General features: G+C 35.8%; 1 pseudogene; it reads left to right on the plus strand.

The window, feature by feature from the left end:
• The first annotated feature begins 330 nt into the window (after positions 1-330).
• LOC104862969 lies at positions 331-661 on the plus strand (annotated as a pseudogene).
• The last annotated feature ends 23242 nt before the right edge of the window (positions 662-23903 follow it).

Consider the following 23903-nt stretch of genomic DNA (forward strand, 5'->3'; position numbering starts at 1 on the left):
AGTGATGAACCTAAATACTCCACAATCACAAGTAGACATATCTAGACAAAATATCAACAATGAAATACTAGAACTGAACCAAGTTGTTTATGAACAAATGGACTTAAAAGACATCTGCAGAGTGTTCCACCCCACAAAATAAGAATATACATTTTTTTTGGCTGCACATAGGTCATTCTCCAAAATAGACAACTTATGAGCTCATAGAACATGTTTAAATAAATGCAAATGAATTAAAGTTATTCCATGTAAATTATCAGACCATAGCACAATTTAGCTAGAGATCAATAGCATAAGAAACCATAAGAGGCCCTGTGAGCCTCAGCAGCCATGGCCAGCCAGTTGCAGGGAATCCAGCAGCTGCTGCAGGCCGAGAAGTGGGCCGAAGCAAAAGAATTGGAGGCTGAAGCAGGCCAAAGAAGCCCAGGCTGAGATTGAACAGTACCGCCTGCAGAGGGAGAAAGAGTTCAAGGCCAAGGAAGCTGCAGCCTTAGGACCCCATGGCAGCTGCAGCAGTGAAGTGGAGAAGAAGACCCAGGAGAAGATGGCCATCCTCCAGACCTACTTCCAGCAGAACAGGGAAGAAGTCTTGGATAACCTCTTGGCCTTTGTCTGTGACATCCGGCCAGAAATCCATGAAAACTACAGCATCAATGGATAAAAGAAAGAAGTTTCTGTTCTCTGAATTAGCATTGTAGTTGCCCTCATGGGGTATGAAGCTTCAGTAAAGTTGATTTCTGCTCTTATAAAATGCATTAAATTATTTCTTATGTTGTAAAATAGTTCCCTTCAGTTTTTGGAAAGTAGCTTATCTAGCTTCTTTGGACAAACTTAGTACTTTCTCCAAAGATTTCTTTTTACCTCATATTTCTTAGAAATTTAATGAGTGTATGTTGTCTGTTTTCCTATACCTTTTGGCTCAAGCAACATGTATATCAGTGTTGCCTTTCTTATTCTTAGATTTAGTAAGAAAAGAACAAGCAGTTCTTTAAAGAAAGGAAGGGATTAAATGACTTTTTCCTTTCCACTTTCTTGAAGGTCAGGGGCTTTATCTATGAAAAAGTAGTAAATATTCATTTGTAACTTGTATAATGCAGCAGCCAGCCTTCCAGTGGTGTATTTTGAGGAAGGATTAGAACAATGAATACTAGTACACTTGATTGGGCTTCACTTAATTTATCTTAACCAGAATTACTAGATGAGCCAGGTGTGGTGGTGCACGCCTGTAATCCCAGCACCGAGGAGGCTGAGACAAAGGATCGTGAGTTTGAGGTCAGCCTGGGCTACATAGTAAGATCTGGGCCTGCCTGGACTACATAGTGAAACCTTGTCTCAAATCAAAACAAAATAACAAAAAAATTTACCAAATCATAGGATTCAAAAACTTGTTACTTACTATTTGTTGTATCAGTAATCATTGAAAAGTAAAAGTAAAGACTTTGTCATGCAAAAAAAAAAAAAAGAAAAAAGAAACCTTAAGAACTTCATAAACACATGGAAATTGAACAACATTCTTCTGAACAACCAATGGGTCACAGAGGAAATTAAAGAAGAAATTAGTCAGTATTTACAAATAAATGATAATGCCATTACAATATACAGGGATCTGTGGGACACAGTGAAAGCAGTTCTACGTGGAAAATTCATACCAGTGAATGCCCACACTAGGAAAACAGAGTGAGCTCAAATAAACAACCTAATGATGAATCTCAGGCTCCTAGAAAAAGAAGAGCAAGACGAACACAAAGCTCACGCAAGGGTAGAAATTATAAACATCAGAGCAGAAATCAATGCAATTGAACCTAAGTGAATACAAAAAAAATCAATGAATCAAAGAGTTGGTTTTTCAAAACATTAAATAAAATCAATAAACCCTTAGCCACCCTTGTCAAAAAAAGGAAGGAGAAGGCTCAGATCTGTGAAATTAGGAATGAAAAATGTGAAGTTACAACAGATCCAGAAGAAATCCAGAAAATTATGAATACGTACTTTGAAAACTTGTACTCTAATAAAATGGAAAACACAGAAGAAATGGACAGATTTCTTGATACTTCTGAATTACCAAAGTTGAACAAGAAGATAAAAAAAAAATTGTAAACCCCTCAATAACAATCAGTGAAATTGAAAACATAATTAAAACTTTACCAACAAAGAAAAGCCCATGTCCTGATGGCTTCACTGATGAATGAGATTTAGAGAAGAACTACTGCCACTATTCTTTAAACTTTTCGATTAAATTGAAAGGGAAGCAAAATTTCCAAATTTATTCTTGGAAGCAAGTGTTACTTTGAATACAAACCAGGGAAAGACCCAACCAAAAAAATAGAACTACAGGACAATTTCTTAGACCCAACCAAAAAAAGAGAACTACAGGACAATTTCTTTTTTGAACATAGATGCAAAAATCCTCAATAAAATACTGGCAAACAGAATACACAGGGTCACCCTGACTCAGACTTATGCTAGGGATGCAAGGATGGTTCAAAATACATAAATCAATAGATGTCATACACTACATTAACAGAGTCAAGGACAGAAACCATATGATTTTCTCTATTGATGCAAAAAAAGCATTAGACAAAATTCAATACCCATTCATGATAAAACCCAGAAAATTGGAATAGATGGTCTTTATCTCAACTTAATAAAGGCTAGCTATGAAAAACCAACAGCCATCATGATATCAAAGGGCCAAAAACTGAAAACTTTCATGCTAAAATCAGGAACAAGACAAGGATGTCCACTTACACACCTCCTGTTCAATATAGTTCTACAAACATTAGACACAGCAGTTAGACATGAGAAAGAAATTAAAGCAATAAAGATAGGAAAGGAAGAAATTAAACTGTCATTATTTGCTGATGATATGATACTCTACATAGAAGACCCAAAAAACTCTGCCAAAAGACTTCTAGACTTAATTGACACTTTCAGCAGAGTAGCTGGATATAAGATCAACACTCAAAAATCAATAGCCTTCTTGTACACAAATAACAGACTCACTGAGACAGAAATTAGAGGAAAAAATCCTTTCTCAATAGCATGCAAAAAAATGAAGTACTTAGGAATCCATCTAGGGAAGGAAGCAAATTACCTCTACACTGAAAACTACAGCACTCTGAAAAAAGAGATTAAAGTGGATATACGAAAATGAAAAGATATCACTGCTCCTAGGTAGGAAGAATCAACATAGTGAAAATGGCCATACTACCAAAACTGCTATACAGATTTAATGCAATCCTAAATGAAATTCCAAAGGTATATTTCACAGAATGAGAGAAAGCAATCAAAAAATTCATTTGGAACCAGAAGAGACCCAGAATAGCAAAAGCAATTCTAGGCAACAGAGGCATGACAGGGGGTACCACAATCGCCAACCTGAAACTATATTACAAAGCCACTGTGATAAAAACAGCATGGTTCTGGCAAAGAAAAAGACCTGCAGATTAGTGGAATAGATTGGAAGACACAGAAACAACTCCAGATGTACTCAGCTACCTCATCTTTGACAAAGGAGTCAATGATCTTCAGTGGAGGAAAGATAGCCTCTTTAATAAATTGCATTGGAAAAACTGGATTTCAATCTGCCAAAGATTAGTACTGGACCCTTATCTTTCACCGTGCTCTAAACTAAACTCCAAGTGGGTTAAAGATATACATATTAAAACAGAAACACTAAACTTGCTAGAAGATAAGTTAATCAGAACTCTCAAAGACATTGGCATAGGAAAAGACTTTCTGAACAATGTCTCAAAGACATTGGCATAGGAAATCCTCAGTAGCATGGGAACCAGTACAAAAAATCAACAACTGAGATCTCATCTTATTAAAAAGCTTCAGCACTGTATAAGAAACCACCAACAGAGCTAAAACACAACCTACAATGTGGTAAAAAATGTTCACCAGCTTCTCCTCAGACAAAGGACTATTATCTAGAATATATAAAGACTGAAAAAAATCAGGCCCCCCAAATATATAGACCTGATTCAAAAATGGGCATCTGAAATGAACAGACATTTCTCAAAGGAAGAGGAGCAAATAAATATATGAGAAAATGTTCAACATCATTGGTCATTTGAGAGATGCAGATGAAAACAACACTGAGAGTCCATCTCACCCCAGAAAGAATGGCTGCTGTCAAGAAATCAATATTAACAAATGTTGGTGGGGTTGTGAGGAGAAAGAAACCCTTCTCCATTGTTGGTGGGAGTACAGACTGGTGCAACCTTTGTGGAAATCAATATGGAGCTATCTCAAAGGACTAGAATTGGAGGTTCCATTTGACCCAGCTATCCCTCTGCTGGGTTATCTTTCCAAAATAATTAAAAGAATAATACTACAGTGATATATGTGTACCCATGTTTTATAGTAGCACAATTTGTAATAGCTAAAACTTGGAAACAGCCCAATTGCCCATCAGCTGGAGAGTGGATGAAGATGTGTTTTTTTTCTATAAAATGGAATAATACTAAGCCATAAAGAATGAGAAATTAGAGTCATTCATAGGAAAATGGATGCATATTGAAGTCATACTCTTAAGTGTAATAAATAAAACACACGTGCAAATACTAAGTATTTTCTCTGGTGTGGAAAATTAAAAGTGTAAATAAGATTGAAATTGTATAACTGATAATGTGAAATAGGGAGAAAAGGGCTAAAGGTGTAGGGGAAGGGGAAGGGTAGGGGAAAGGAAATAAGAGAAAAGAAAAAATATGAGAAAAAGAAAACATGGAAACAAAGTCTTTGTAAATAGTGAAGGGTGGAATGGGTGAAGAGAGGGCAGGGGTATGGGGAAAAACATGAGAACGAAGATCTGTTGTGTAAAGGTACAAGATCCCAATGATGAATGTAATTGTACTGTATACTTTAAAAAGTACCAATAAACTCAATGAAAAAAAAAAAAAGAAATAGACAACTGAGTATCCATATGGCCAAATCAAGATATCCCCCCTACAAAAAGACAGATTGGAGTTATGGAGGAGAAATAATTATCCACACTTGAGAGTGACTGAATTGTTCCACTGAGTATGTATTTCTCAATAATACAAATGACAATTTCTTAAAGCAATCAAAGAGGTTAAAATGAAAATTTAGAAATCTGAGGAAGAAAAAAATGAAAAGACAAACTCATGCGGTGCTGATGACAGGATCACATTTATGAAATGTGCTTCTATCTTTTAAAAAATAAGAGCTATATTCAACCTTTTCTTCTCTTTCTTCCATTGTCCTGCCACCACACAAGCTGTAGGCATGTACCATCATACCTGAACTATGCTTACAGACATTCTATAACTAGTTTTTCTTTGTTCTCCACACATAGTCATTTTCAAACTCTCCCATCAAGCAATTCAGGGAGCAGCTTATTTTCAAGAGACTGGAAGACTAAAGTTCTCAGCTCCAGTCACAATGACAAAGTATCCTTGAGTCTCACGTTTTATTTTTAAAATGAACGTTTTATAATATAAAACTCACTATGCTTACTATTTTAATATAAAATTACTTAAATTATCTCAACTACTTAACGGCCCCCCCTACAAATTGTAATGTGAATGTCCACCAGGAAACTGCTCATTAACCCTACAACTACAAACACCAAGCTGCTTTTATGCTTGTTTTCTCAAAGAATAAGCCTTTTTTTAAATCAACCAACATGTCCTGTTTTCTCCCAATGATTTTCCTTTTCCTATATCTTCTTTCTAAATGTTTTTAAAATTGGCTTTAAATAAATGTTTGTTGGGTTTAATTTAGTGGAACTTCTTTCCTTGCTTTTAGCGCTCCCAATTGCTGATTATCCCAGTCTGTAAGAAACTAAGAAAGCATATTTAGTCAGAATTTTAACATTGTTGATTGTCCCATCCTCCTGTCCTCCCTTCCTCCCAGAAACAGCTTCATATGTCACTAATTAAAAGGTCAGCGGCTGGAATTTGGATTGCCTCACTTCCGGGGTAGTGCTCTTTATACAGCCAAATTGTCACCAGAATTGTTTGAAAACATAGGGAGAAAATATAATATAGTAGAAAAGAACAATAAACTCAATCATTTCTGGATAACATGAGCAAAATGGAGTTATTAGAAAGATATTAAAAGCACAATGAATTGACAGAAAAGTTGAAGAGAGGCTTGAAAACAAGAAGGGGGAATAATCACCAGAGCACGGGAGTGAGACTCCAAGTGTGTTTCCTGTCTGGGAGCCACTGCTTTGTCAAGACATAGCCTGAATAAATGTTGGAGACAGCTGCTTCTGGGCTTCCACATACCAGTATCTATTAGGGCCATACAACTGTGCCTTGGCTAGGAGCAGCCATAAATTTGATTAAAGTTTCTAACCTGTATTTTCAGTGGGGAAGAAGCAGTTCCCCACAGAGGAAAATAAAGTTATCTTAACAAATGGAGATGGATGCTAAGGAACAAAAACAAAAACAGTACCACCTGTTTCACAGAATTACTGTGACTGGGAATGAAGGAACGTATGCAAAGGTGCTTTGTAAATGATAACAATCTCTGCAAACACATTATGATTGGTATCCTCTCTTCCAGCACCTAACAATTCCATTTAATACCTTGGCTCTATTCATTTCAGCATACTCCCCCACCCCAACCCCACCCCATCAAAGAACAAGACATATCCAAATAGATGAACATAGGTGACATAAAGTAAAATCAAGAGACAAAAAGTTTAATTATTATAACCTGGGAAAAGAATAAAATGTTATTAACTGAAAAAAAGATAGAAGTGACACAGAATGAAGAATCAAGGAAACAAAGAAAGACTTAAGAAAATAAAAGGAATAATCACAGATACCTTCAAAACAAAATTAATAAAATGGTATACAACTTGAAGAAAAACACTAAAAATATGAAGATAGAGTGTCCAGAGTTAATAAAAATATGTATATGAGGACCCTACAAGGTGGTCCAACTTTGAATAATAGGAGTTTTAAAATATATAGGAAAAAAAGGGGGAAGAATTTATCAAAGAAATAATTTAAGAAAGCTTTACAGCATATAAAATCATGGATTTAAAAGACTGGAAGGACACCCAGCATGAACAAAAAGAAATACAATTTAGAAAGACTATTATCTGGGTATATAATGATGAAATATCAAGATACCAGTAATGAAGAGAATGCTAGCAGCTTTTAGAGAAATGTCAAAGGGTAAATACAAAGGATTAGGAACCAAAATGGCAAAGGAAATTCAAGAACACTGGAAGCTAAGCAACTGCCAAATTATAAAGGGAAAGAAACATTTTTCACACTAAAGCAAACTAGCTATCAAATGTGAGCACAAACAAAAACATTTTCAATTGTGAAAGGTTTTAAAAGGAAATGTATTTGCATTGTAAGCCAAATTTTGTTCCTTAACAAAATCTACTAAAGCAAAGCTTAATATATTGTCATCCATTAACCATAATGAACTGCAGGATAGTGCCTATAGGGGCTAACCCCAGGGTGAAATGAGCTAAAATCTCTCTAACAGAAGGGAAAGGGTCAAATAGACTTTGTGTATTAGGACCCTACCACTGCTGTAACAAATTATCACACATATATCAGCTTGAAATAATACCTACATATTGTCTCAATCTTCTGAAGTCGAATGTCCAGGCTCACACTATTAGATTCACTTCCACAGGGTTCAGTTCACAGAGTCAAGCTTAAGATGTTGGCTGGCTAAGCTCTCGCACTAGAAGGCTCCAAGAAGAATCTGATTCCACATTGATTCAAATAAGAGGCTGAATCCAGTCACTTAGGATTATGGGACTGAAGTTTCTACTTCTGGTTGGCTGCTGGCTGGGAGTCACCCTTAGTTCCTGAAGGACTCTATCCATCCCACAGATATCCAAGTGATTCTCAGAGGCAGAATTAATACGTACTCACAGGAGCCTCAAGCTTAGAATCTGGTTTTCTCTTCTGCCATACCTCTCTGGTTCATGCCATCTTTTCCCTTCTTTTACTTTCAAAGCCTTCTTTGATTACATAGTCCCACCTGGAAAATCCAGATTATTCTATTTTAAGGTCCGCTAACTAGTAATCTTAATTAACAACACATGCAAAGTAGCTTTACAACAGTACCACCCCTTGTAACAGCACAAAAACAGCAAATATTAGTGTTTGGTTGAATAATCAGGAGATAAGAATCTTGGTGGGGAAGGGGATTTTTCACATTCTGTCCATCAGGATGTGTCTTTAGGCAGTGACCAGGAATTCTCAAAATTAAAGTACTGGAAACCATTAAATTACTACAAAATGTCACAAGTAAGAAATCCAGAATAATTGCTTTCTGAATAACAATCCTAAATGGTTCCAAACTGTTCACAATTTTCAAAGCCCACCATGAGACCAATATCATACTTTAAGTCCCCAGCTGTATCAGTAATTAGAATAACCAAGATGAAGAGGAAATATTTTATATTTGTAACATATAAGGCACTCCTTAAAGATTTCAAATAAACATCTTCAACCATAGCTCACACGTAATTCTTAGATAATAAATTATCTCTAAATTCCTTTAAACTAGGTTTTATGAGATATAGTTTCCAATAATTCAAATATACTCAAAATCTTTGTAACAAAATTTAATTATATTTTGCATTATAGTCCTAAAGAACAAAATTAGCACATAGCACAGAATCTAGATTTTTTTTATTCCCCCCATGTAATATTTGATGCAATCTACAAATCAGAGGCTAATCAGCAAATATTTGTTAAAGACCCACAGGGCAAACAGTAGCATATCTAACCCTTTGGGAATATACTATTTTATCAATCAAATATATTTATATTAATATTATATATTAGAGACAGATTGTTTACATCCTACCATCCTATAATATTTGAGAAAAAAGGAACATGTATAATCAAGATAAATAATGTTTCAAATAAATAAAATACTATATTAAAATGTGATAAGAAGGATAATGGTACTGTTACTGTAACTTGCAAAAGAAAAAAAGAAGTTTAAATAGTAAGCCCCAAAGCGACTCTAGGATACATGAATTTGAGCACTGCTAACAGAAGGTTGTTATTTTGTATATTAAAGACATTGAGAAGAGCAGGAGAGCTATGAGAGAAAGAGCACCACGGCTGATTTACAACTCTATAAGAGCTGGCCTGGAGAAAGAACTAGTCTGATGAAAAGCTTTGAGAGCTATTATTAGTAGATTGTATTTGATTCAGTAGACAGTGAGACTCTCTGACAGAATTGGGGAAAACAGAGTGATATAATCAAGGCAACCAGCCTGAAATAGAGATTTATCGCAGAGTACAAAATAACTCAAAAAACCAGATTCTGGAAAGAAAGCAAGGAAGTACATAGAATAACCTAGTAACAATTTGTCAGTGGTCAAGAGATTGTGCCATAGCGATGGTAGCAAATGATTTGATGATCTGATGACTCTAAGTGGGAAGCAGATAGACTTAGGTAAAGATAAAATTTGATTGCAATACTAGAAGAATAAGCACAATGACCCTGTACTTTCAAGGATGTGTATTTCATAAATTGAACATATTTCATATGTTCAATTACTCTTACTAATTCTGAAAAATGTTCCAGTTTTTTAAAATTGAAACTAACATTTAAAGGAGTTTAGCCTTGTATCTTTCCTATGTACAATCCACAGTTCCATTAAAAAAAAATTTCCATGTGTAATTCCCACTTCTCATACCTAATACACAGGGAATCAGACAAGTCTTCTCAAAGTGATTGCTGCACTAAGCCTGAAGTATGGAAAGGAATCAGCACTGCTTAAAAGGATGTCATAATCAGATATAGGCTTTAGAATAATCCTCCAGGGTGAACAGTGACTAGAAATAACAGAGCCTGGATTGGCAACTGAGTGACTTCTCAAGTACTATCAAGGAAAAGAGTGGTGGCAACTTGTACTGTTGTAGCAGTAGTGAGAATGGAGAAGGGTTATCCAAAGTCAATCCTAGGTTCCTAAGATTTAATTACTGAGGTCAGATTTATTGTGGGGAAGTTTAAAGATTCAATAATGTGCTTGAGAAACGTTGAACTTGAGAGGCAAGAGGGACACGGTTGGATATAGCATGGGCAGTTGGCTCTCAGGGGCTTCAGTTTTACAGGAAGTCCCAGAATCTAGAGCAGAGAGATTGGGATTGGGGTGAAAGGAATGTGCACAGTCACACAAGGAGATTGTGATGAGTGAGAAGAGATGAAAACTCAGACAAAATCTCAATCCCAAAGGACAGTCCTCCTTAAATGTGCCATCTCTGCTGTGGACAAAATAACAACAGGAAAGGTATTGCATATCTCAGACAGGAACCACTAGCTTCCTCAGAATGACTTAACCCGGGGTTCTCAGGAAATGAAGACAGTGTTAGTTAATGCATTCATTCAACACCCACTTTTGTTCCAGACCACATACCACGCACTAAGAAGATGCTCTGAATCCCTAACTGAAGATCAACTCAAGAGTGTTGCTCTCAATATCTGCATCTTGAAGCTGAAGGTTATCCACATAGTCGATCCCAAATCAAAAATTTTGTTTGGCACAGACATTCTCAAAGGTCATGTAGAATAATGGGACACCTCTATGGTAGGTGTACATCTACATTCTACTCAGTTCAACTGTCACTTCAAGAAGACTTGGCTGAATCTCTGTGGATTATTTTAATGTAATTTGTAGCTAATGTACTGGGAGATAATTTACTGTGGAGAGTTCTTTCTGGCTGCCAGAACTGATTTTTAATATGTGCCCATAAAAAATGTCTAGCTGGAAGGCCGGGTGTGGTGGTGCATCCCTGTAATCCCAGCTGAGGCTGAGGCAGGAGGATCGCTGTGAGTTTGAGACCAGCCTGAGCTACATTGAGGTCCAGTAATCCCAGCTGAGGCTGAGGCAGGAGGATCGCTGTGAGTTTGAGACCAGCCTGAGCTACATAGTGAGTTCCAGGTCAGTCTCACTACGTAGTGAGACCCTGTCTCAAAAAACAAACAAACAAAAAATGTCTAGCTCACTTTAGCACTTTTTATATTTTGTGGTCCTGATTTCACAAGTCTCAGACAAGTAAGTATCCAACAAGGAACTTCCCTTTTGATGGTGTTTGAACATTAAACATAGGGACACTACAGTCTACCTGGGGAAAAATGTATTTTTGCTATTGTCGATAGTAAATATGAGTTAATCACTATATAATTAAACGCCAATTTTGTTGCCACATATAGATTATGAGAAATGTGAATATTGTCTCCCTCGCCATAGTATGTCAGATGTGGAGAAAATCTTCACCAAAAATATTCACATGCAGCGCCTTTAATAGTCATGGTAATATGATAAAGTCACTTCTATTTTGTAGAGAAGAAAGTTGAGACTCTAGAAAAGTGATTATCAAGGCCACCACGCAAGTGTATGGCAGAATGAGGACAGTCTGATTCTAGACATTTAGATCTCAAATTAACTCTAACTAAACCAATATTCTAAGCACCCAACATATGGCAGCAATTTCATTCCCCATGGTAATCATATTATTCTAATTTCTGGTATAGATTTTTCCCCCTTTTATGTGTTTATAATCCTTCTTCCTGACCTTTTCATTAATCTTTTATGTGGTTTAATTATCTTTGCTTTTAAATCACTTTTTGAAAAAGGTAGAGTATCATAAATAAATTAATAAATAGATACATAAATAGATAATAAATCTGAGGCTTACTGACTCCCTTGGCAAAAGCTTAAAAACATATTTAGATAATAAACAAAGTGAAAATATAGATATGAACAAAATTTTCACTCATCCTCAGTAAGGTATATATTCATTTCTATTAATGAAGATAATTCCCAATTAAAATTAATTCTAATCTAGTCCCAACTGTTCCTGTTACTCCAAGCTCAGAGAATGCTTCCTTCCATTTCCTCTCAATTCTCAGAAACACTTAGAGAAACAATTTAGAAAGTGTAGTGATTCTGTAATTTCTAAACGAAGGGAAAGGGCTGGGGATTTAGCTCAGTGGTTCTACAGCCTGCCTAGCAAGCGAAAGATCCTGAGTTCAATCCCCAGTATAAAAAAAACAAAAAACAAAAAACAAAAACACACACACAAAAAAAACAAAAACAAAACAAAGGGAAGAAGCTGTCATAGCAGAGGCACAATAGGGAATTGATTCTAATTTCAACAACCACCCTCCTCCCATCAGTGAAACAAATTATTTATTCACTTCTCCAAAATCACTCTTCTTATCGATGCTGTGTCTTGACCTTTCTTTTTTTTTAATTTTTTTTTATTTATTTAAAATAAATGTTACATTTATTGAACACATCTGAGTTAAGGGTGGAAAGGTGAAACAAATACAGAATAATACACACAGCTTATCAAAGAGGCAGCTTTGTGGGCCGGGGATTTAGCTCAGTGGTTCTGCCATCTGCCTTGCAAACGCAAGTACCTGAGTTCGATCCCCGGTACAAAAAAAAAAAGATGTAGCCTTTCTCAAAAATCATGCTGTAGAAAAGATAAAGAACGTCATAATCGGGAACAGGACTGATTTAATCATGTCTTGATCCTTTCTTAGTTCACTTACTTTCACTATTTACAATTTTAGCACTTATAGATTTTCACTATTCTTTAATAGTTCTGTAAATATAAACATTACTGAGATTCATTCATTTACTGAGTATTTATTAAAACCTGCTACATATGAAGCACTACACTATTAATTGATGGTATAGCAAAAGAAAAATCTAAACACATTCACGGATAATGGTCAATAATCAACCATTTAGAAGCTCCCATGCTGCTTCTATGTGCTGGTTAACTGGTTACTTTTTGTGCTTCTTGTGGTCCGTTATGGTATATGCAAGACACCGGTGCTGCTTTGCCTTAAAATAGCCCTTGATGTCCGCTGATGACTTTGCATCCCTAGCAGAGCTCCAGTGACCTCCTTCCCAGTCTTCCCAGTCTTCTCCTGCAGAGCCATGGCGTCCTGCTCAGTACCTGCCAACCAGCCTTAGCTCACCTGTACTCCGCAGAGCTGCACCTCTGTGGACCTGTCCATACTTGAGAAGCTTGCTCCCTCTTTTCCAAGGCCTGGACAATCTAGAGAACCTTCCTACCACCTAGTGGCTGTAACCTTTTCCCATAAGGTATGAACCGAAGCCTTGGGGTAAGGACACTCCCTCAAAATTTGTCTTTTCTGGAGTCCTCTGCTTCAGCCCAAGGGAATCTTTCAAGTTCTCTTTGTGCTTCTATGATTAGTATCCTGTCATAACTTCACAATTATTTATTTTAATTCCAAATTACTGTGTGGCTTCTCTCTCATGGCTGAATCTAGAATGACACAGGGGCTTTTGAGACAAGACATGGGAGGACTGGCTGACAGTGAGAGAAGGGATATGAAAAACTGCCAACAGAAAGCTTCACTAATTACAACAGCTTAGATAGACCTTAGCTCAACCTCCGGGAACAAATGCTGTCTTCCTTCTCCCCATCTGCACTGCCCTTTTCTGATTGGCACCCTGATTTTAGGACCCAAGTGAGAGACTGGGGGGTGGGGGATGAACTCAAAATCGAGCTTCATCTTTGTATTATGTTTTCTTTGCAAAACGTTTTCGCATTCCAAATAATCAGCTTATGCATTTTAAGAAATAGAGGACAATATAAACGTGGATATGTCCTGTTTTAGCTACCACATTGTGAAAATCAGATTTAAATACTAAATTCTAAAAAAGTCAAAGGGAAAGCAAACTCTCAAGGCAGTGGGGGCTGATAGAAGGAATATGGGCTTCTGCATCACATCAAAACAATTTAACTTTTATTCGACTACTTACCAGCTGGTGATCCTGAGCACATTCACCCCTGGGAATCTCAACTATAAAATGGGAAGAATCACATCCACCTCATAGATTTCCCATGGGAATGACTTAGTATGGTGTATGTAAAGTACATCTCACACAGTCTGTGCTACTCAGTACATTTCTCTCTCTCCCTCTCTCCCCCTCTCTCTAAATGAAATATATTGTTTTCCGTGAGAAAAGATGTTTCTTGAATATATTATTTCTTAGGAATATATTAAATGTCTTGATATATATTTTCTGGAATCTACCTAAACACAGAGAGTGCTTGAGACATTATTCCTACCTATATCTCAAGTTTCTTTCTCAAGTGGGGACAGATCGAAAGAGTTACACCTCTCTGACATGGCCTCTCCCGTGGCGAAGGGGCTGCTCATAGTTGTTCCCTCAACAGATTGTATCCAGCAAAGCTCTCTTTACACAAGCTTTAAGCTGGACACAATTGCAAATCTCCAAGTGTGGCATTATGCATGTTTCTTGAATTGTCATGAGTTTAGTATAATCTCTCTTGCATAACGGATTCTATGATTTCCATAAGTGAGAAAGTAGGTTTGGTCTTCCCCAGAGAAAGCCAGTTTATGGAAGAGCTCATTCTTCTTTTAGCATGAGAGGAAGGCTGGGAGGAGTTATAAGGAAGTGCAGAAGAAAATTATGTCAGAAATGTTAGGTGAGAAAGGCTCAGAAACATGACTCAGAGCCCAATTACAATGGAACAAAGATATATATAACCTACTTAAGCTAAAGAATCCTTAATTAAGCCACTGGAAAGCCAAGGGTTTTAAAGTTCAAAGGATATGTAGACAACTGTCAAATTCTTTTCAACAAACAGGACAGGAGAAAGAATTCATAGGAGTGATAGACATAAATAAAATTCTGAATGAAATTTTAACATGATTAAAGTCAGGGAAAAAAGAACAATAAAGTTTCCTATTATATTATTTTTTGTTTGTGTACTTTCATAATGAAAGTGTTCCAGTGAGTAGTTTTTAAAAGTGCACACCTATTTCACTTATAATAATTATATTTGAGTTTGAGAAGTTATAGTAATTACACAGAATAACAGTAGTTCATAGCTATTTCAATTTTTTTAGGCTTTATCCTTTGGAATACCCAAGGGCCAAGATTGCTTTGACAGGACTTAAACTACTTTTGGTTCCAACTTATATATTCAAATGTGACTTGGCAGAGCATGGAGTATTCTTCTAAGTTTTTACCTTTTTGCCACAAGCAATTAAATAGTAATAACAGCAATAAAATGACCACCTCCTGCATCTCTCTGGCCCCCTAAATGTACAATGGATGCCTCTCTCCATCCTTTGGTCCAATCTCTCTTCATTCATACAACCACTGACTAATTTTGGGTTATCATCCTCCAGCTCCCATTCTGTTTCAAAGGCCATTTATAGTATTTTCCTTCATCCAGTCCCCTTGTAGACAGCACTATCTTGCCTACTGCAAATCTATAAATGAATATTCATTGCCTTGTCGTCTTCACGTGTGTCTGACACCCTTCGCACCAGGACCCTGTCTGTCATCTCAGTAGTTTCTTTCCACTTTTTCAGAAGCTTCTATACCCCACATTGAACTATCCTACAATTTATGCTTCTACACAAGTTCTCCCCTGCCTGGGTAACCATATAACCTTGCTTCAAGGAAATGTAGCAATTGGTACTCTGTCAAATCAATACTAAACTAGAGAAAATACTTAGAGCTGTGTTGGTAAGAGTTCATCCAAATAACCAAGTAGCAGTTAAGCAGACCTGACTCCCGGGAAGCCACTTAGTGACCATCTGTTGTTGTATAAGCATAGCCCTTGGGAGCCTCCCTCCTCTACTCCAATACGTTTTTCATAGCATTTCTTTAACTACAATCAGTGCTCTCCCTGGGAGGAGTTCTAATAAACTGTATAAGCATAGCCCTTGGGAGCCTCCCTCCTCTACTCCAATACGTTTTTCATAGCATTTCTTTTAACTACAATCAGTGCTCTCCCTGGGAGGAGTTCTAATAAATACAATTGCACCATCTTTTAATTGTTAAATGATGCTTTAGCACCCTGAGTAGAGAGGCACCCTTGAAAGTTGCCCATCTGATAAGCCCCCTTATGCACAGTGACAAATTTCCACCCTTTCCTCAAAATTCAATTAGCACATCACCTCTGTGAAGATTTTCTTACCTCTTCCCCCAGCTCTCTAGCAGAATTAAGTAATTTAATAGACACTTTAAAGGCATATTTATACTATATCCCAGAGCTTTATGCTTTTTATTCTAGGTCCTTTTCAAATTTCATCTCACTTTTTCTTCACAGAAACAACTCCCCAAGAGATCTGCTATTTTGAATGCCTTGTTTATAGTTAGGAACCTTGTTAGAGATGACAAATGGCACAGGTGGGATTAAGAGTCTAGTAGACAAACTCCAGACTGGTTTTTAGTCTGTTTGCTTAGTTATATGCTTAGTGCCTTTTCTACTCATTATCAGAGCATCTTATAATGACTTCTATGATATCAGCCATCTAATCATACATTAAGAATTCATATGTACATTGGTTTTCCTTTAGAGTTTGAGATCCCTAAAAGTAGAGCTCTTACCCATATGTCTGCCTTTAAGAACTTGTTTGGTCTCTGTATATTATAGTCATTCTCTAAATATTTGTGGTATGGTTAATTAATCTATCAGTCATAATTAATGAAAACTGTGTTTGGATCCCTATATAAAAATCCAATAAAAGATTCTATATATATATATATACTTAAAAAGTTGCACTTTTCAGGGGGTATGGGAGAAGAGTATTTGATCACTTATATCTTCAAAAACTAAAGCAAATAGTTAAATTATACTAATTACTAATGTTAAATTCAATTATAAAGTTGCATATACAATAATAAGATATTTTCCAGAGCAACTTTTACAAAGTAGTATGCAAAATCATATTAGTAAGAAATATTTTGGTGCCATCAATATGATTTCTAAAAGGCAAAATGATTTTCTGATAATCTTCTCTAAAAGGATTATTACAATACAAAGATAATTAAGGCCAACCAGGGAGATAAAAACCTTCAAATTTAAGATGTGAAGAAATGTTAGAGGGTGTGAAACAATTGTTTTAATTTTTCCTCATTTGTAAATTCATTTTATGCCTTCAAGTGCAATGTAAATTATTTACCAAAATTAGCTGCAATCACTTACAGGGGTAAGAGCAAGCAAATTCACACATAAACCTGTATAGTTGCTTTATTTGCATGTAAACTGTGCTGTCTAATTAGAAAGGTAACTATGGAAGTAAACAATGCTTAATGTTGTAAAAAAAAAAATCCCCACTCCCTCCCTTCATCTCATTTAAAGAAGCAAGGAATGTAAAAGTCCCAGTAGCACAAGGGAAAAAAAAAAAAAAAGAATCTTATTTGAAAACATCTCAGAAGCCATGATTCAACACAAAATTATAGAAGACTTTTATCCAATTTCTAGCTCTCTGCATCCATTAACAGTCCAGTTTTTGCAATATGCTAGAAATTTTATTTTACATTTGAAATATACACTCCTATATACAATCTGACCTCATAGGCACATGTACTTCATTTTAAAAAGGTGAGATGAGATGGCCCCTTTCCCTCCATGTAAGCTGTTGGTCCTACAAATTCCTTCAGCCTTTAGTCATGGCCTCATCCTCTATGATTCTCATGGACAAGTACAAGGCTAACATGCGAGCTAGCAAATAAAGTTCTATGTAAAGCATCCCAAATGAATCAGCTAAGCACTCCCATCTATTATTGTTCATTAATCTTTCCTTTTTCATCTCATTTCAACTGACTCTTCCACTTTTTCTCAACCTAGGACAAGTAGGATCAGTACCTAGTTTGAGCCTGTAGATTCATTTGCATTCTTTATTTTAAGCATGGTGCTTATCGTATGTAATTACAAACACAAAGGATATGGAATAATGGAGAAGTCTCCATGCCATCAGAGGCAGATCTATCAAGGAAAGAAGGTTCTGTCTGAAACCAAACTGTCGTGTAGTCACATTACTCCATGGGTACATCTAAAGGTGACCCTGGGAAAAGCTCACTACATTATGGTCAAACCTGGGAAATTTCTTGTGATAATAACAGCAACTACTCTTTGCCTATTTTTCGTGACCGTGTCCTGATTTAAAGATGTCACTTTAGAGATTGTTAGAGAAACCAGTGTACTACTTCAGAAGACAAACTAAAAGTATCCACCTTATTCTTGGCAAGACTTAATTTCCAATGTCACATGCAAATGTAGAAATCTGTTCTCCTACATTACCTATGCCTTGCATATAATGCATTTTCATTTGGATTCTGTATTAAATGAGTCAATAAGAAGTAATATATATTATTTATTCTTGCCCTTATGTCTCCACTTTCCAGAACCGTTATGGCTTTGTGCGTATGCATGAGTAAACAAATATGTGAATGTAAACTCTGAATGTGCATACATGCATAGTTTATGGGAGAATGTGGAGGAAATCCTTTTGGTCGTTAAGTCTTCCTGATGATTGTTATTTTCAAGAAACCTCAAGTTCAGCAAACCATATACATACAAGGGTGGCAAGCACTCCTTGGAGCCAGCGTTAAAAGCTAAATCAATTTATAAGCACTGCCATGCCTGTGTCTTTAACTGTGCCAGTGGCTATAGGCTAGACTGCATTCAATCGGTTCGAGTTCAGCTGTCTGTTTTATTACACCCAGGTCAGTAACACTCTGGGGATTTTTAGTCCCTTCAATGACAAATGTATATTCAACCACTTCTGTGAGCAGCAGCCCACAATGCAGGTCACCAAAGGACAACAAACTGAGTAGGTATGTCAGAGAAATGTTCAGAAAAATATCCCCATATGTGTTTGCAATTGCCTGTACTTTCAATCTTTTCAGTCTTTGGGAAGCATGTGAAGTTGTTTCTTTCACGCTTTACAAAAGGAACAATCTGTGTCTCTCAAGAAGGAATGTCTACAATGCCTAAGACATTTCTAGCAAAACTGTATACAAATTTAACTCATTCAGATGGCAGACAAAGACAAGCTTTTTACACTACCTAATGTGGTGGTTGGTTGGGTGTAATGTGTTTTAATACAAATCAAGAAAGTCTATTCACAGAAGCCACTCTGAGATTCTTACTTCGCAAAGCTGAAAGAATTGTCCTTAAATCACACAATGCATTAGCTGTGTTTAGTGAGACACTGAGAAAAATTTCCCCACCAGAGTGTTGTCACTTAACCAACACAGTTGAAAGAAAGGAAGACGTCTTCCAACGAGAGAAGTGCCAGGTGTGCTGATTCAGAGCAAACACTGAAGTGGCCCTAATATATTTTCACTCCAGGGCCTGTCCCTGTTGTTAAGGCCCAAGCTACATTGATGTACCCAAATTATCTTTGTGTAGTTCTTTTATTTCATAAAGGAAGTAGGAAATTTTCATCATCTCATCAATCAACGGAAAACTCTCTTTCTGCTGACCCTGAATCCGGCTCCATCTGTTATAAAATTCCAATTAATTTGTGTGAGATGCAAATTTTACTTAACTGAAATAAGTCTGTGAAATTTTAATTGTTGGCCTTCACTCGTAGCCTTCCCACTGCAGAATTCCACCTTCAAATACATCTTGTTGGAGAGTTGAGTGCAACAATAACTTTTGATTTGCTTTTCTCAGTTCTTATGCCTATAACATCAGGAGCTAATCACTTGACAACTAATGTCAGAGCATCAAAAGAATAAATGCTTTTAATGTCTCTAGTCTTTTTTAACTAGTTTATGATGTGCATACTTTTCCCTATACTATCTATTTCTTGGACCTAAGAAGTAATGAGTGTTGTTTTCCATGTTAGGTTTCTACATGCAGGTCCACTTGGCAAAACTCCTGTAACCAAATTAGTGTTAAGCAAACTTGTGAAGATCAGCCTCCTCGGGGAACAATCAAAGATAGTTTGATTTTCTACTGTAAAATACACAATGGACAATAAGGCCATGTTCAAGTCAATACCCATTTAATATCACATTTGTTCTCAGCAATAAACATTAAAAGAAAGCATTGAGTGTTAATATGTCAGAGCCTGAAATGAGTGTGTATATATCTGTATGTATATATAACATATATATATATATATATGTATATGTGTGTGTATTTATATATATATGCGTGTGTGTGTATGTATGTATGTATGTATACTGTGTGTGTTACTCAGTATTTCTCTTTCATGTTCTTCTTGCCAGGAACATAGCAACACGTCAAACAATTAGGTAAAGAAAAAAAAATACTTCAGGGAATATCCTTCAATAATATTTTTTTTCTTCAATAATATTTTTGTTTGAAGGTGCATTCTGTGACACTCTCTTCTTCAAGTCTTTGCAGTGACACTCCTCAAAGCCTCTGTTACTGGAGAAGAGAATGTTGTGGTTTTCATGTATTGCTATATTTTTAAAAATATATCTCTATTTTAAATTCAGTTAATTTTTAAGAGAAAATTGGAGAGCTACTTCTTTACCCATGATTGAACCTCTGAACACTCTTTCATATCCCATTTTGGGATAGAAAATACTGAAAATTATTTTTTTATGAATCAGGTATACAGAAGCTAAACTATACCAGACTTTGACTTCATTGCCCTCTATTGCCCCTGACTCCAATCTTAAGTCTTCTCAAATCACCATCTAACTCCTAAGGAAACTCCTCTTTCCCACAGCTATCTTTAGTCACAGGGAAAAAATTGACTGATGAATTAATTTGTTCCATGATTTAGCAATTACTATGCCACAACTGTCAAGGACATTTGCCTCATCCATGTAGATATTTTGTCACTGCGGAGCCCATTCTACCAAGTATTTTACTGTTCACAGACACAGACATGGGCAGGATTCACTCAGAGTTCATCTTTTCCTGAAGCTATTGAGAAATGCCTTTCGTCTTTCCTAGTAGTTTTTATTTTTTAGCTTTTTCTTTATTTTCCCTTGCTCATTCTTGCCTGAGTTTTTTCTCATTTTGTTAGTATTCTGAAAAGACTAATTAATTTTTACCTCCATAGATGTTATCCATTGAATTTTAAATTCAATTTTAATACTTTTTGAACTTTATTATTTTCCTCCTTCTGCTTTCTTTGCCTGTACTCTCCAGTTCCTTCTTTTAACTTCTTGAGTTGATTGCTTTGTTCTTTAATGTTCTTTGTTCTTTAATCTTCGTATTAGACTGTTTGGAGGCTATATATTTCCTTTTAATACATGACTAATTTTTCTCTAGCTTTGACATGTGACATTTTCATTAATTTTTGTTTGATGAGTTATTTGGAAAGCATGTTTTACTATTTCATTGTCTTTTGTTCTAATTTTATTGGTCAGAGAAGGTAATCCATATGCTACTTATTCTCTGGTATTTGAAGGCCTAATTTTATAGCACAGTGAGTGATATCTTGCACCTGCTTCATGTGACTTTGGCAGTACATTCCATAACTGTAATCTGCCAGGCTCTGTATATAGCTGTTAAATAAATCTTGCCCATAATTGCTGTTCCAACTCCATGACTTTATTATTAAGTTTATGCCTTAAATATTACAGAATCTCAGGTAAGTGTTAAAATGTCTCAGTATAATTGTAAATTTGAAAACTTCTACTTAAAATTCTGACAATTTCACTTCATAAAACTTGAGAAGACATGTATAGGTAGAGAAGTGCTATACTGTGCCTAAAAGCTATTCCCTTATCATTATGTTTTACAGCTACTCTACCTTACTTCTGGTTAGGGCTCTCCTTGTATATATGCTCTACCCTCCTTTATCCTCAGTCTTTGTAACTTTTATTAGAAGAGCTACATGTAAATGGCACATAAGTGATTTTTAAAAAGAATATCTGTTCTAAATAATTTTGTCTACTTACATTTACTGTGATTTCTGAAACAGTAAGGAATATGAGTGACTAAAAAAATGTAAATTTACATAATAATGTAAAGTAGCTCAAGAAGAAAGAAAAGGAAAAGAACATGAAAAAAAAGTGGGCTTGGTAATGGCCCATGTTGTTCACTCACATAGTCACAAAGAATGACTGTCATGGTCGTGATGATCTTCCTTTCAGCTCAGATTCTGATCTTTAGTATAATTCAAGACTAAAAGGAACAAGGGGACCTTGAGGGAAATAGTTGAGTGCAGATCTGAGCAAAGAAGGTACAATGTGAGCCAGGAATATCTCGTTCTGCCAGAACATTTTCAAGATTAATGGGGTCTGTTAAAAGGACATCAGAGTCAACTAGAAGACATTCTTTAATGGCCAAAATTGTGACAATTTGAACATTGAAAAGAATAATAATGGCTTTCGATTTAACCACTTGGAAACTTTAAAATCTGTGTGTAATGATACAAAAACTTTCTCAAAAAGTAAAAAAAAAAAAAATTTAAATGTATTTGTTGTCAACTGAGATTACTCTTCAAACAACTCTTTACTTTAAAAATCTATTAAATAGCTGGGGATTTAGCTCAGTGATTCCACCACCTGCCTCGCAAGTACAAGGTCCTGAGTTCAATCCCCAGTACCAAAAATAAATAAAAAATTATTAAATAAAGGAAAGTATTTAATTAATTATTTTTGCCTTTCAAGCAAGAATTTTAGGATAACCAGGTAGTCAGCTGATAAGGCAAATACTTCTACCTTTTAGAAGAATGCTAGGTAATACATTTAAGAAACATTGATGGAATAAGAAATCATCACTTTACAGAATGAAATTTTTGATTCAGGGAAAAATTTTTGCATTGTCATCAACATTAAACAAATGGCTTACAGAGAAGCAAAAACATTTTTGTTACCAAAGGCACTCTACAAAGTCACAAAGTCACAAGGAAAAAATATGCTTATACAATGAAGAGCTTACCATTTATCACCCCAAAACTACCACAAAGGTGGACCAAATCCACCATCACACTTCACTGTGTTTTCTGGTGTTATAAAATACATGACATTAACAAATATATAGTCTAAGAAAATAATGCCTATCTTTCATCAATCGGTTCTTTATCTAGCTACCAGGTTATAGGAAATAGAAAAAAATAAGATTATCAATACCCATAACATTGCAATAAACAAATTAATGAGGTTAAACCAGTCTGATTTTTCCAAGAGGAGCATGCCAAGGAAAAGATGACATTTGTGGATTGCAAGTGACTGAGGGAAGAAATAACTAGACATCATTTAAGACTCTTATGTTGGATTCTACTTAATGAAAAAAATTACTTCTAAAGAACATTTTCTGTAACAAGGAAGCAAAATTTCAACATACAGTACAATAAATAGTGAGAGATATAAAGAAATTACTACTAGTGGATATAATGGTATTTAGGATGCATAAGGAAATGTTTATATTTTATTTTTTATTTACACATGTGACTGATTTATTTCATTTAAGAATATAGCCTCAAGGTGCATCTATTTAGCTAGAAATGTCTCAAGTTTATCCTTCTTTATGACAAAGTAGTGCTCCATTTTATTTAAAAAAATAAACATCTTTATGCATTTGTCAGTCGATGGGCATTTGGGTTGTTTCCATGATTTAGCTATTACAAACTGTGCTGATATAAACATGGATGAACATATATCACTGTGGTGTGGTGCTTTTAATTCTTTTGGGAAGATACCAAGAAGGAGAATAGCTGGGTCAAATGGAACCTCTAGTTTTAGACCTCCCCCACCACCCCCGCAACCCACTCCCACCTCCCCACCTGGTACCAGGGATCAAAATTAGGACCTTGCACTTGCCATGCAGGCTCAGTGATGCTGAGCTACATCCCCAGCTAATTTTAGTTTCTGAGGAATCTCCACAATGATTTACACAGTGGCTGCACCAGTCTACACTCTCATCAACAGAGGAGAAGGGTTCATTTCTCCCCACCACCCCTCCAGCATTTATTATTGGTTGATTTTTTGATAGCAACTATTCTTTCTGGGGTGAGGTGGAATCTCAGCATTGCTTTCAATTGTATTTCTCAAATGACCAGTGGTGTTGAACATTTTTTTATATATTTATTTGCTGCTTCTACTTCTTCATCTGAGAAATATCTGTTCATTTCAGATGTACATTTTTGTATTGGATCTTTAAAATTGGGGGTCTGATTTTTTTTTT

This window comes from Fukomys damarensis, unplaced genomic scaffold, assembly GCF_012274545.1.
Source record: "Fukomys damarensis isolate Sample0158 unplaced genomic scaffold, DMR_v1.0_HiC HiC_scaffold_14, whole genome shotgun sequence".
Classification (NCBI taxonomy): Eukaryota; Metazoa; Chordata; class Mammalia; order Rodentia; family Bathyergidae; genus Fukomys; species Fukomys damarensis.